The sequence below is a fragment of the Serinus canaria genome, chromosome 5 (assembly GCF_022539315.1).
Source record: "Serinus canaria isolate serCan28SL12 chromosome 5, serCan2020, whole genome shotgun sequence".
NCBI lineage: Eukaryota > Metazoa > Chordata > Aves > Passeriformes > Fringillidae > Serinus > Serinus canaria.
Window position 1 is genome coordinate 28,430,423 of NC_066319.1, and position 12,068 is coordinate 28,442,490.

The window sequence follows — 12,068 nt, forward strand, 5'->3', positions numbered from 1 at the left end:
CTGCTGTACCCTCAACTCTACTCTGAACTGCCTGTAGGGACACCCAGGTTTCTTTCCCAAGTTCATATTGTTTTCCTGAGGATCCAAACTGACATTCATCTTTCCATAACTACTTGCTTGCAGAAATTTTTGGCAAGTCATGATAGTAGCAGCCTTTTTCTCTTTCCATACTACCCCACTTAGTGGTTTGTCAGTCCTTTAATTATTGCCCAAACCCAATCACCTGCTCACAGGAAGATTTCAGAGGACTTCTTCAAACAAGTTCCATGAGGATTAAGGAAAGAAAAGGTAAGTCAAACCTGCCTTGCACTTCCCCATCCCTACCTCCCATTTATACAGCCTCTTGCAAGCCTAAGGGCATCAGAGCTGCTCTCTAACACACTGATATCCCAGCCCACTGTCAAAGCAGTTCTGAGCTCAGCAGTTCAGAGCTGGCTGGCAAATGGGCACTGACTGACACCCTGCCTGCATGCACAAAGCCACAGCTCTCCAAGTGTGTTGATAGCTGGATGCCTTACAGGGAAGTGTGAGTCACTGCCATAATCACCTTGGTGTTACAGTTTCCTACAAAGCTGTCTACTCTATGCTTTGAGGTTAAAACTCTTGAAAAAACATTGCCTGAAGCCTAGTTTGGGTTGGTTTTTAACCACTCCAAGAACATGCCATCTCTGAAATTTGGTTACTGGTAGTTTTTTTCATTACAAAAAAAATCTTCTCTCCCCAGTTAAATGAAAAACAATTGAGAAGTTTCATATTTTCATACTGAACTGCTGGATCATTTGAAGACTAATGCATTACTAAACCCCCTATTTAAACATGACAGCTAGGAAAAGTAAGCAAGGTTTGCGTTCATTTTACTTTTGGTGGGGCAAACATTTTTTAAAATCTCATCGGTCACAGACTTGACATATTTGTTACAGCACAGTGTTTTTGAAATGTTTTTGTTCCTTTTCTGCAACACATTCTATAACCTGGCAACACCTGCTCCAAATGGGAAATTGGAAAATTTAAACCTGAAGGCAATTTTAAATTGTTTATAGAGACCTGGACTAGACTATAAAAACACTGTAAAGCTGGCCCAGATTTTTTTTCTTTTCAGTGGCTGGACTATCACAGCTTAACTTGGAATTCCTCTGGCTACAGTAATGTCTTTCTATTGCCCCCAAAATGCAAATATTGGTAGTGACTGTAAACACTCAGCAAAGAGCAACAGACTGAAGGATGCTGAAGCCTCCTCCCAGCATGTGATGTCAGACACTGAAAGACTGACAAGGCTTTTCAGGTTTCTGTATGTATAAACAGATTTTCAAAGCAGAGCAGCCTGATAGAAAAGTATGGTGCACATGCAGCAATTAAGTATTCAGTTCAACACAGGAGCTATTCTGGTTTAGAAGAAACACACAGACCTCCCATTTATCACAACTGGAGACTTGAGTTACTGACATGAAACTTTTTGCAAATTCCTTGTCAGAAGCTGAGTTCCACAGGTATGAGTTAGCCAGAGGTGCAACAAGAAAATCTGGAATACTGGTTCTCAGCATCAAACATTATTACCAACTTATTGCAAGGCATCTCGTATCATGGAAACTCTAGCCTTCTGCAGCCTGTACCAAAATACTTACTAGAGAGGGGACTTATACATCAAGAACGCCCCTTTGCCATTCTAAAGAATAGAGAGTTGTTCTCAGGGCTGACAAACAAATTAAACCTAAGGCTGTGGAAGAGCTTTCCTCAGGTGCCTCCTTGCAGACAGAGAAACAACTCGACATTGATTAATTATGAGGGCCTGAGGAAACATGCAGAGCACCCCAATGCAGTCTGTGAAGTTCTTGCCGACCCAAATTAAGCCAAGAATCATGTTATTAGAAAAAAAAAAAGAAAAAAAAATCAAAAGCCTTTTTAGCATTTGTAATTTGGATTTACAGTGGGGCGCCCACACAGCATGTTCGGTGCTTTCCAGACACTGAAGATGCCACACCTGCCTTGCCCAAAAAAGCTTATGGTTTACGTAGTTGCACAAGATGGTGCTTGTTTTTTTCAGGTAGATTGTAACTGTGTAAGTCTGCATTAAATTCAAGAAGGATCCAGGATCACACCTGTCTGATCAGAGCTCTTCTCACGCAAGCAAACCACGCTGCCAGAAAGGCCAGCAATATCTCCAGGAGATCCAAAGGGCTTCAAAAACTCCTCCTAAGAGCTACTACTCATCCACTGTAGCTCACAGCCCATATCTTTGGTGAGCAGCCCTGACAGCATTCAGGTATAAATGGTGGTTCTTTGTCCCCCTTCTAGCAGGTAAGCATTCATGCTACAGAAGTGATGGTCAATACAGACCACCCACAGACATTTAATATACTAAATGTCTTGAGTGTACATCTCCTCCTGCCCAGCACAAAAAGTCTTCCTTTAGCATTTTGCTGGTCTAAGAGCATGACCTCCACTGTAAGCAACTTTAGCTGCATGAAGAAAAAGAATGGATAAATGCTAAAATGTGTCTGCCATGGGTAGAACCCTTGGTTCTGTAATTTTTACAGCTAGGACCACAATCCATATACAGTCAGTTTGATTTTTATTTATAATTCCTACTTTGAGCAAGCAGGCACTGGTTTCCCAAGGGTACAGCCCTGCTTCAGAAGAGCCCTTATTCACTGCTGGAGATACTGCTGAGCTGGGCTGAGGGCTGTGAGCAATGTGCCCTAACGCCTGGTACCCACCCTCCCCAGACACAGCTGAGACAGGAATGGGATTCTCTGGTCTTTTCAGGGAAAGAGCAGCAAGGTAAATATTCTGCCTTAAATGCCAAATGTCCTACGATGACTTTCGCAGCTCAAATCAAAGCCTGATGTCCAAACAGCTCCAGGATGCACACACAGACAGACTTTACAAACAACAAAATCACTACTCACAGAGCAGCACTCGCTGCTCTATACACAGACACACAATGTGAGCAAACCTGGACTCAGGGAAAAAGCAAACCTGCAAACACGTGCAGCACCAGCAGGTTTCCAAACTTCATCTAGAAAGAAGAGGAAAATAATTATCTTAGCTCTGAAATTTCTCAAAGCTTCTTCTTGATTTCTGTGTTCCCATTTGTTTCAGAACAGACTACATCCAAAGCAAACGGGATTGGAGACAGCTTATCAGCTCTTAACTCCTCCCTTTTCCTTCATGAGACGAAAGCTATTAAAAGTACAACTAAAAGGAAAACAAACAAACCACCACACAACCCCAGCTAAAAAAAAACCAAAAACAACAAAACAAACAAACCCCCCTTCCAAAACTAGAAGGAATAATCTATTTTACAGGAAAAAGTTAAAATTGACCAGACTGCAAATGGGATCCATTGAATAGAGATTTAATACTAAGATAAGTAACACCAGTATTAAGCAACAGTATTTGTATTTATGTAGCATTTATTTACACTAAGGGAGTCTGCACAGTGCCTATTCCAGCCAGTTTGAGTCCCTGCCCTAAGGAGTTTCCAGTTCAATTCAGCTCTCAGAGCATCTTTTTATGTCAAACGTTCTATCTGTATAAGGACACAAACCTCCTCCTTTAGCAAATACATTTACACAGGTGCTTGCAGAAACCACTTCCCAAACTGCTTTCTACTTCTTCAGACTTGAAAAGAAAAAGGAAAGATAAGAGGTCAGAATGAAGTTAACTTTGCCAACAAAGCATATCTGTTCTTTTTCTCCACACCTCAACACCACTGCTGACAAACAACAAACACTGATTAAAGGGTTTTTAATGCCTGTGAAGGAAAGCAGACTCCCTGCAGCTGCACAGCAGCTGGGAATACTTGTGTTATTTAGCAGAAAAAGGTCTGACCCCACAAGTGAAAATGAGCTTGGTGGTCACTCATTCTATTCACCATCTGGGTACATTATAAGCACAAACAGAACAGCACAGCCTTTTGTGATGGAGGTAAGGAGAAATGGCCAAGGCATTGTAGTACCACAGTAACATGCCTTAGCAAGGCTTCGGGGAAAACAGGGAGCAAGGGACACAAATGACACAAATGTGAGAAAGTGGAAATCTATTGAGAAAAAAATCTAGAATTCACTACAGATCAAAACAGAAGTGCCTCTGCTACTTAGCAGCTTCATTTCAGATTAGTACTGCGGAGTGCTGCCGCCTAACACAACTGAGATACACAAAACAGCACACGCAATACTTTACTCCTGTTTTGGCAGATTTCAAGTTTGAAGACCCTTAGAACATGTCTTGGGAAAGGTGATTCATCTAGGTATATTCATATGGCACAGATCACCCACTCATTACTCAGACTGGCCTGACTTAAGTACAAATGAGCCAGTCCTTCCCAGAGAGAACTCCCCAGGAAAACCATACCATTTTACACATTAAGGAAGACTATAAACTTCTTGACATTTTTGTTGCTGTTGGAAAGAATCATTTCACATTTTTATGCCTTGGTTTCAGGCTCCAAACTGGTGCAACCAGCCATTCTGGAGGCAGAACTGGAGCCAAGTTCCAGTTTTAATCATGGCTAGATTCTCAGCCCTATGGCAGGTTGCCTACAGGGCACAAGAACTTCAATTTCAACCACTGGTTTTGGTATTCAGCCAAGTTTCCTGCCATAGAACCATAATCCTAGCAGGTTTCACAGGGGTCAGAGATCCTGTTCTGAGCCAGAAACCCAAAAGGCCTCGCTCCTAGGAGTACAGAGAAGAGAATTTGAAAGTCTCTCAGGGTTTGCAGTCTTACACATGCAGAAAGATATCAACCAGAGCCACCAAACTCCCAACAGCTGACCGGGCTGTCCAGCCTCTGTCCTGAAAGTGCCCATGCAGCCTCAGAATCTAGCAAGTGAAAAAAGGCTTTTAAAGTGAACTTCCTGGGAAGTTTGTCATGTGTTTTGGGGCAGGGGAAGGAAGAGATTTATTTATTTTAATATACCCTTTTTGGAAACGCTCACAAGTTTGTACTTCACTGGCACCTAGATAACTTATTAAGACAAAGGTTCTCAAAGTCCTGCATCTTAAGAAGTTCCAGTCCTTGGGTGGGGTTTTTTAGCATCCTACGGTTTTATAACAAGACTTAAGGCTTTCCCAACAAATTTGAGAAGGGCACTTCCTCCAGGTAGAAGGTACTTACAAGAAAGATATTGTAATACTTTTATTCCTTGAGTCACCCCCTCCTGAAAAGTGAAGAGTCTAGCCTAAGTTAAAGCACCACTTATGTTTCAACCCCAAGCCTCCAGCTGTGCAAATAAAAATGGGTTCAAAGCACAGAGCCTGTGCTTGAGGATGGTAAAGGCTGCACAAATGTATGAGAACACACTGCAAAGCCAGCAAACTCTAGATTTATTTGCATGAGTTGAATTCAAGACAGTTTTTTGCTCTTACAGGCTAGAAACCTAATTTTTATACAGTGATTTTTCCTTCCCTCAATCTCTGCTTTGTGTAAACCACTACAAGGAAAGGCAGAGCTTAAGGATTATGCTTCATCTGTTAGATTACTTTTAGCTAGGAAATAATACTTTCGTTTTCTTTGCAAACTGATCCCCAAACATGATGCAGCAGGCTGTGTTCTGTTTTTAGAAGATGATGTACTAGATCCAGAGAAGCTGCCTAAGGGAGGATTTGAAGTGTCCACCAAAGGTTTGGGAGAAGAGCTCACCAAGGGTTTGGGAGAAACCCTTAGAATTGCACTTCATCTCAGAGCAGCTCTCTGGGGTTTTTCTTGTTGTGATTTCATTGTTCATTTAAAAAAAAAAAAAGTCACTGTAGTCGGGGAGTGAACTTTTAAAATCCTCTATTTTTGTTTTTGACATGCAAGTTTATTGAAGTGCCTAACTACATTTACTTGTGGGAAAGAAAATTCCAGAGACACCAGGGACAAGAAATTCATTTCATATTTTAAAATAATCCCTTCTCCCACACAACTTTTATATCCACATGCCTGTATCACCTCCATAAAATCCAACTTCAGTTTTTTAAGTCACAAGTTTAAGCATCTCATAAGTTCAGTACACCAATCATCTGAACAGAGGAGGAAACCAAAACTTAAACACAAAACAGGAACTTCATCTTAAGTCTCACATTTCTAAAACACAACTTTTTAATCTTTCTAGTAAGTCTGGCAGTATTAAGGTAGAGAATGATTTAATTTATTTGAAGTAATTACTTCAGTTTCTGTTAAAACTCACTCTCCTCCTCGAAGCATTCCTGCAGCCAAGGTAACATGTAAGCCTAGAAAAATTTTAAGATTAAATTTAATTTGTCAAACACATTGACAAGAAGAGGTATGTTTAACTTGGACTATTTCTTCTCTTTACCTTTGCTACTATACATGTTGAACCAGATAGAAAATCCAAATGTTTGAACAGTCAAGCAATGAACTTCTTGTACCACGACAATAACAGCAAAACTTCCATTAATATAAAATGTGGAATCTTGTCTTTAAATTGTATTGTTTAATAATACAATCCAGTCTTTCCAGTTTAAGGAGTCCTGTGCTTATTCAGCATAACTCGAAAAACAAACTCAAAACATCCTACTGTATACCTTATGCCAAGTTAATCTCTCAGTTACTGTATCCCCTACTTTAGTCTGTCATAATGATAGCTGAAGCTGTTAATCTCCACTAGCAAATGTAGTAGGATTACAACTTCGCGCTGTCACTAGGTGAGAAGTCAGCTATTCCATTGTAATGGGATATGTTTCTTTCAAAAGAAGCTCCCAGAAAAGCAGAAAGGTGGAAGTAATACCAGGTGTATGCTTCAACAAAGGACAGTAATTCAAGCAAGATTTCCATGAAGAGTGATCCCCACGCTTCCCAAACATTAGCATACTGAATGCTTCAAAACATTGCACAGACTCTTCCCTCTCGGCTCCAGTTCTCTCAAATCATAGAGACTGAAGTACTTTCTTACCCTCCACTTTCTTACCCTCCACTGTATAAACCACCAAAGTCAGCTCCAGGATTTGTGGACTTCCGTGGGAAGTCTAGCCACTTACAGAAAGTGGCTGTGAAATAATACTTTCTTGAGCCTATTTTCCCTCCTCTACTACTTCTAGCAGGACTGGCTATGCAGTCAGCCTAGGAATCCCTCTTGCCCATTTGCAAAAGCTTGGAGTACTGGAATAGTCTTGATATAAGCTTTCCACGTGAGTTGTTGGTATGTTCTGTGGGGTTACACATAAACTGCAAGCATGTCTGATGACAACTAAGTTTTGCTGAAGTATTTTCTTAAACGAATAAGCTGTTTGATGAAGTACAGATTCTCTGCTGATTTTTAATCAGTAGTCTGATAGGTATAAAAGGCTTCCTTTTAAACCCAAAGCCCCTAAAATCTGTCTTCACCACTTGATATCAATTCATCTGGATCCCCTTCTCTTAAGCACTTTCTCGTGTTGTCTCTCTCAACAAGTCAAAGCACATTGCCCTTTACTTGCACAGTGTTATTGCTGAAGAGTGGGCACCTACTCTAAGTGGAGTCTCCAAGTCGGTTGATAAGCTTTATAAATACCCCAAACTAGCAAGATAAAAATGACATATTCTCCTCCCAAAACCCCTTTCTCCCAATAAAACAAAAGTTTCTAGCCGCGCCAGAGACTGCCCACTGCAAAAAGTAGATATAAAGTCTTACGAAAGATGGCTTCATAACCTCCTGAACACTGTGTCCTACACAAGCACCATTCCCTTTGGCATGCACACAAGGCACATTATGTAAGTACTCAGCAAGACATACAACTGAGTTTATCTCAAGCCAGATACTCTCTCCCCACTTTCTAGCCTACACCACAACCACTGTCACCCTTCAGTCACAGTCATATGTATTAGACACTATTATAGAGCAGGTGTATGAAGACCACCACCACCTCTGGAACTGCTCTATTCTGCTAGAAGATAATCTTGCAGGGAGACACGATGATTGAACATAGTTTACAAACTCAGTTTGGCAGCCACATCTTCATGGTTGAGCTCCAATGGAAATAAAACTATACAAGGCCACGTCTTCCATCACAAATTATTCGTTTTTGTAGATCTTCCAGGATGGAGAATGCCACCCATTATAACTCGATAGCTTGACAAATTTTGGTCCCTAAATCAATTCCTCAAAAATGTTGAAAGAGGCATTCAAATTGAAGCTGGCATCCAGCCTTCATTATGTTTGGTATAACTGCTGCCAACAGCAGAACCAAGAAGTAGATATTAGAAATAGCTGATCTCATTAGTTCAAAACCTACCAAGGGCTGGCTGCCCATCAGGAGACACATACTAAATGAATGCCAAGTTTGAAATTCCATTGCACAGAAGGGATATTAAAAAGGAGATACCGAGACTACTCAAGGGTTCACTTTCCTTAACTTTATTCTTACCCCTTTATGATCCAAAGACAATGCTTAACTAAAGATGGCTGCATCAGGAGCTTCTCCTCACTTTATGCAGTTTTACATCTACTATCACCAGCACTCCAGTGCCAAAGTTTCTGAAGGACTGTCTGGGGACAGAACTGACACATCTCCTTCTATGAGCCTACCTTGCCATCTTCAGAGAGATGTTCAGAGTTGGGTTCTGGCATGATCAACTCTACAGAGTAACAACATTCACAGCCCCCACAGGCCTCAAAGCTATGCAGAGTAATGAAGGAAGTTGCCCCTATTGCTATATTACTCCTCTGAATGTCAGAGACAGCAAAACTGAAGAAAATACTGAAATTTCACTTTGTTCGTACATAATATCAGGTACTCTTATTAAATACAGAGTAGCTTGTGAAAGCAGTAGCAGCAGCAGCTTTCTTACATTTACTGCTAACACTGTCTTTATTGTTACCTCTTAATCTATAGACTAGAAGTCCAGGGATAACACATCTCTATAATGCTAGGAAAACCCTTTCTTTTTAATACTTAATACTTGAACATTCTCCTTACCAGAAGGGAACTATTCAGTTAATAGACAAATTAAGTATTCAGTTAATTGCCATGAGGTACTATTCACTCCACCTACATCTCACTGCAGTAGTGATGTCCACCTACCAACACATGCAGTTATTTAACATTAAGATCATATGCATCTGATCTACAGACAAGTAGTTTCAGAGACTCAGCTTTCTACAAGTCAGATGACAATTTTTAAAAACAGCATTTAGAAATCTTGACTCTTGTTTCAGCGGGCCAGCAAAGTGTCCTCTGAATAGCCCTTCAATAGGACCATGCTGTCCTATTGAAGGGCTATTCAGAGGACACTAATGGGATCCTTACCATGCTGTTGACATGGTAAGGATCCCAGGCTTGGCTTAATAGTCACTACTTCAAAGGCCAAACCCACCTTGGTATATTCTGTAGTGAGCCAGACAGACACATTAAACACAAGGGAACTTTTAAATTCAGAGTGAAATAACCCAACCCTGATAACCAAGAAAAAAGTGTGCCAGCCAGGAATTTAGACCAAGAGGGAAAGAATCAGGAAAGGAAGTACAAAACAAAAATGAAAGCCCTGTAAAAAGTCAAAAAATTAACTTTTCCTTTCGACTCCCTAAGGAAAAGATTAATTGTTTCATTACTTCATTCTGTAGTTCTGTCTGCATTGTATTTTACAGTGTTTACCAGTAACTCTCATCTTTCTACTTACATTTAAATTAAATGCTTCCCTCAGTTTTGTAGGTATAACCATCTAGAGTTTAGCCCTGGGAAGAAAGTGCTGAACAATGCTTTCTTAGACTGTCAGGCAGTTTTAGCCTTTTGGGACAGCACAGGCAGGAGCAGAGAAGCTTTCCCCACTACCAAGATCTTTCTGGATCACAAATTGAAGAAGCTGCTGTGCAGAAAAGCTTCAGGATAGGAACTTCCATTCTGCTGGCATGAAACTCATTCCCTGCTCTAGGCTCCTGCCTCAAAAAATAGTCAGTTATTATGACAGTCTAAATATATTATAAAAACCTTTCCATATCAGACAAGATGCATGACTGGTTGCTTCAGGAGTTGGAAGCACTACAGAGAAACACTTCTAAGATAAAGTGCTCGTGTGAGGCAAGAAGGAAGGACCCTTGTCAGGGGCACTGTGGTTAGCTCTAATGCCATCATCTTCTGTCAGTGACAGATAACATTCAGAAGAGTAAGTATATTTTCTGATTCATGCAGACAGGACTCGTTTACAGTAATTACTTGTGCCTTTCTTAAAAATTCTAGCAGCAACCTAGGTGCTGACTGCTGAACTTTGAAAGGAAAGAAAAACAGGTCAAGCATCTCTACAGCACTGCCGTTTACTGAAGAGCCAAACTAGGCAACATCACTTTCAAAGTAGTAAGTTGTTAGTGTGCAAGGTTTTCCAGACTGTTCAAGTACAGTTCACGTGCCTTCCAATTGAGCTTGGGAGTAACATGTATTTTAGCACTACTGCTGAACTAGCCAGCAATATTACTCCATACTAGCATGAAAACCTGCTTTTGCATGAGAATCTGTTTACAGGTCAGGCATATTTTCCATACTGAAGTGACAGATGTGGTTTGTATGATGTTCCCAGCAGAACCTCTCCTGCTGAGCTCTACAAGGAATCACAGAACAGAATCATTTAGTTTGGAAAAGACCTCTGTAATCAAGTCCAACCATTAACCCAGCACTGCCAAGTTCTCCACTAAACCATGTCCCTAAACACCATATCTACACATCTTTTAAATGCCTCCAGGGATGGTGACTCAACCACTTTCCTGGGCAGCCTGTTCCAATACTTGGCAAAAATTTCTGTGAAAAAACATTTCCTAATATCCAATCTAAGCCTCCCCTGGTGCAACTTTAGGCCGTTTCCTTTTGTGCTGTCACTTGTTACCTAAAAGAAGAGACCAACCACCACCTGGCCACAGCCTCCTTTCAGGGAGTTGTAGAGAGCAATAAGGTCACACTGAGCCTCTTTTTCTCCAGACTAAATAACCCCAGCTCCCTCAGCTGCTTCTCAGAGTTGTGCTCAAGACCCTTCCCCAGCTTCATTGCCCTTCTCTGGACACACTTCAGCCCTTCAGTGTCTTTCTTGTAGCAAGGGGAATACATCTCTAAGCTGTCAGGTTGCTGCTACAAGGTCTGCAGTTTTATTATGCAGAATGGGAAGCAAGGACAGTAGGGTCTTCAAAAGAAGAAATATTTACAGGTATCTTGATGCTGCCTCAGACTGTTGATATGAGCTCCCCCAGCAAAATACAAAATCCCTTTTCTACCAAACACTTCCCTTCCTCCCACACTGTTATACATACATTTAACCTCCCACTCCCAAGCAGAAAGGTGTTAGTGACTGATCTTAATATAGGCTGTTCACTCGCAGGGTGACAGCTTTTTCACAACATTTTGTACTATAGAACTGTTTATTTTAGTGTATTTATTTTCAAGCTACAGAAAGGGCAATTCTAGTTACACTGAATTTTTCACACTTTTTGTGAGGAGCTGCAGAATACTCATACTGCTTCCTTATTGCTAAAAGCAGACATGCTTTCCTTATTTTCTGGGGAAATAAGTTTTGAGTATTTCCAGTTCTACACTACTTCACTTTAAACACAAATGAAGTTAACTTTCATTGTCACCAAGCCACTTGCAGTCAAAAGCTATCCAAGCCAGTGGGCCTGGATATCTTTGGGAATCTTAGGTATCTTTTTTGGTATTGTCATACATGAGTTGTTTTGTCTAGGACTGACAGCATTCCATACAAGCAGCCATCTCTAGTCCAAATTCACAGAGCACTCACCAGGTTAACTTTCCTCCAGTCGCGCTCCACTGGGGTTCTGGAAGTGCTCAACCAACTTTGTGCTGCGATTTGTGCATCTCTCTAGTGGAGGCTAAAAAAAATTTCTAATATACATATCAGTCTGTTTTTGCTGTCTGCCTCCCTGAAGGGAGCAGGATATCAGTCTTAATATAAGCAAATATGAGACCTTTGCACAATAAATCTTTGACACAGATAATTGGCAAGATTATTGCAGTCTCTCATCTTCCTTTTCAGGGCATGTTATTGAAAAAGCTATGGGAAAACATCTGCGGTTTTATCTGGATTCCTCAGATTTTCTGGATCTCTTTCCATCTGGTCTAAGACCTGGCCTCAGTACAAACACATACTCA

The 12,068-nt window shown here is 40.9% G+C and overlaps 1 protein-coding gene across 4 annotated transcripts in view; it reads right to left on the reverse strand.

Moving 5' to 3' along the window:
* SMOC1 (SPARC related modular calcium binding 1) overlaps positions 1 to 12,068 on the reverse strand; it is a 129,767-nt gene that overhangs the window by 90,020 nt on the left and 27,679 nt on the right. The gene's annotated exons all lie outside the window — the stretch shown is intronic.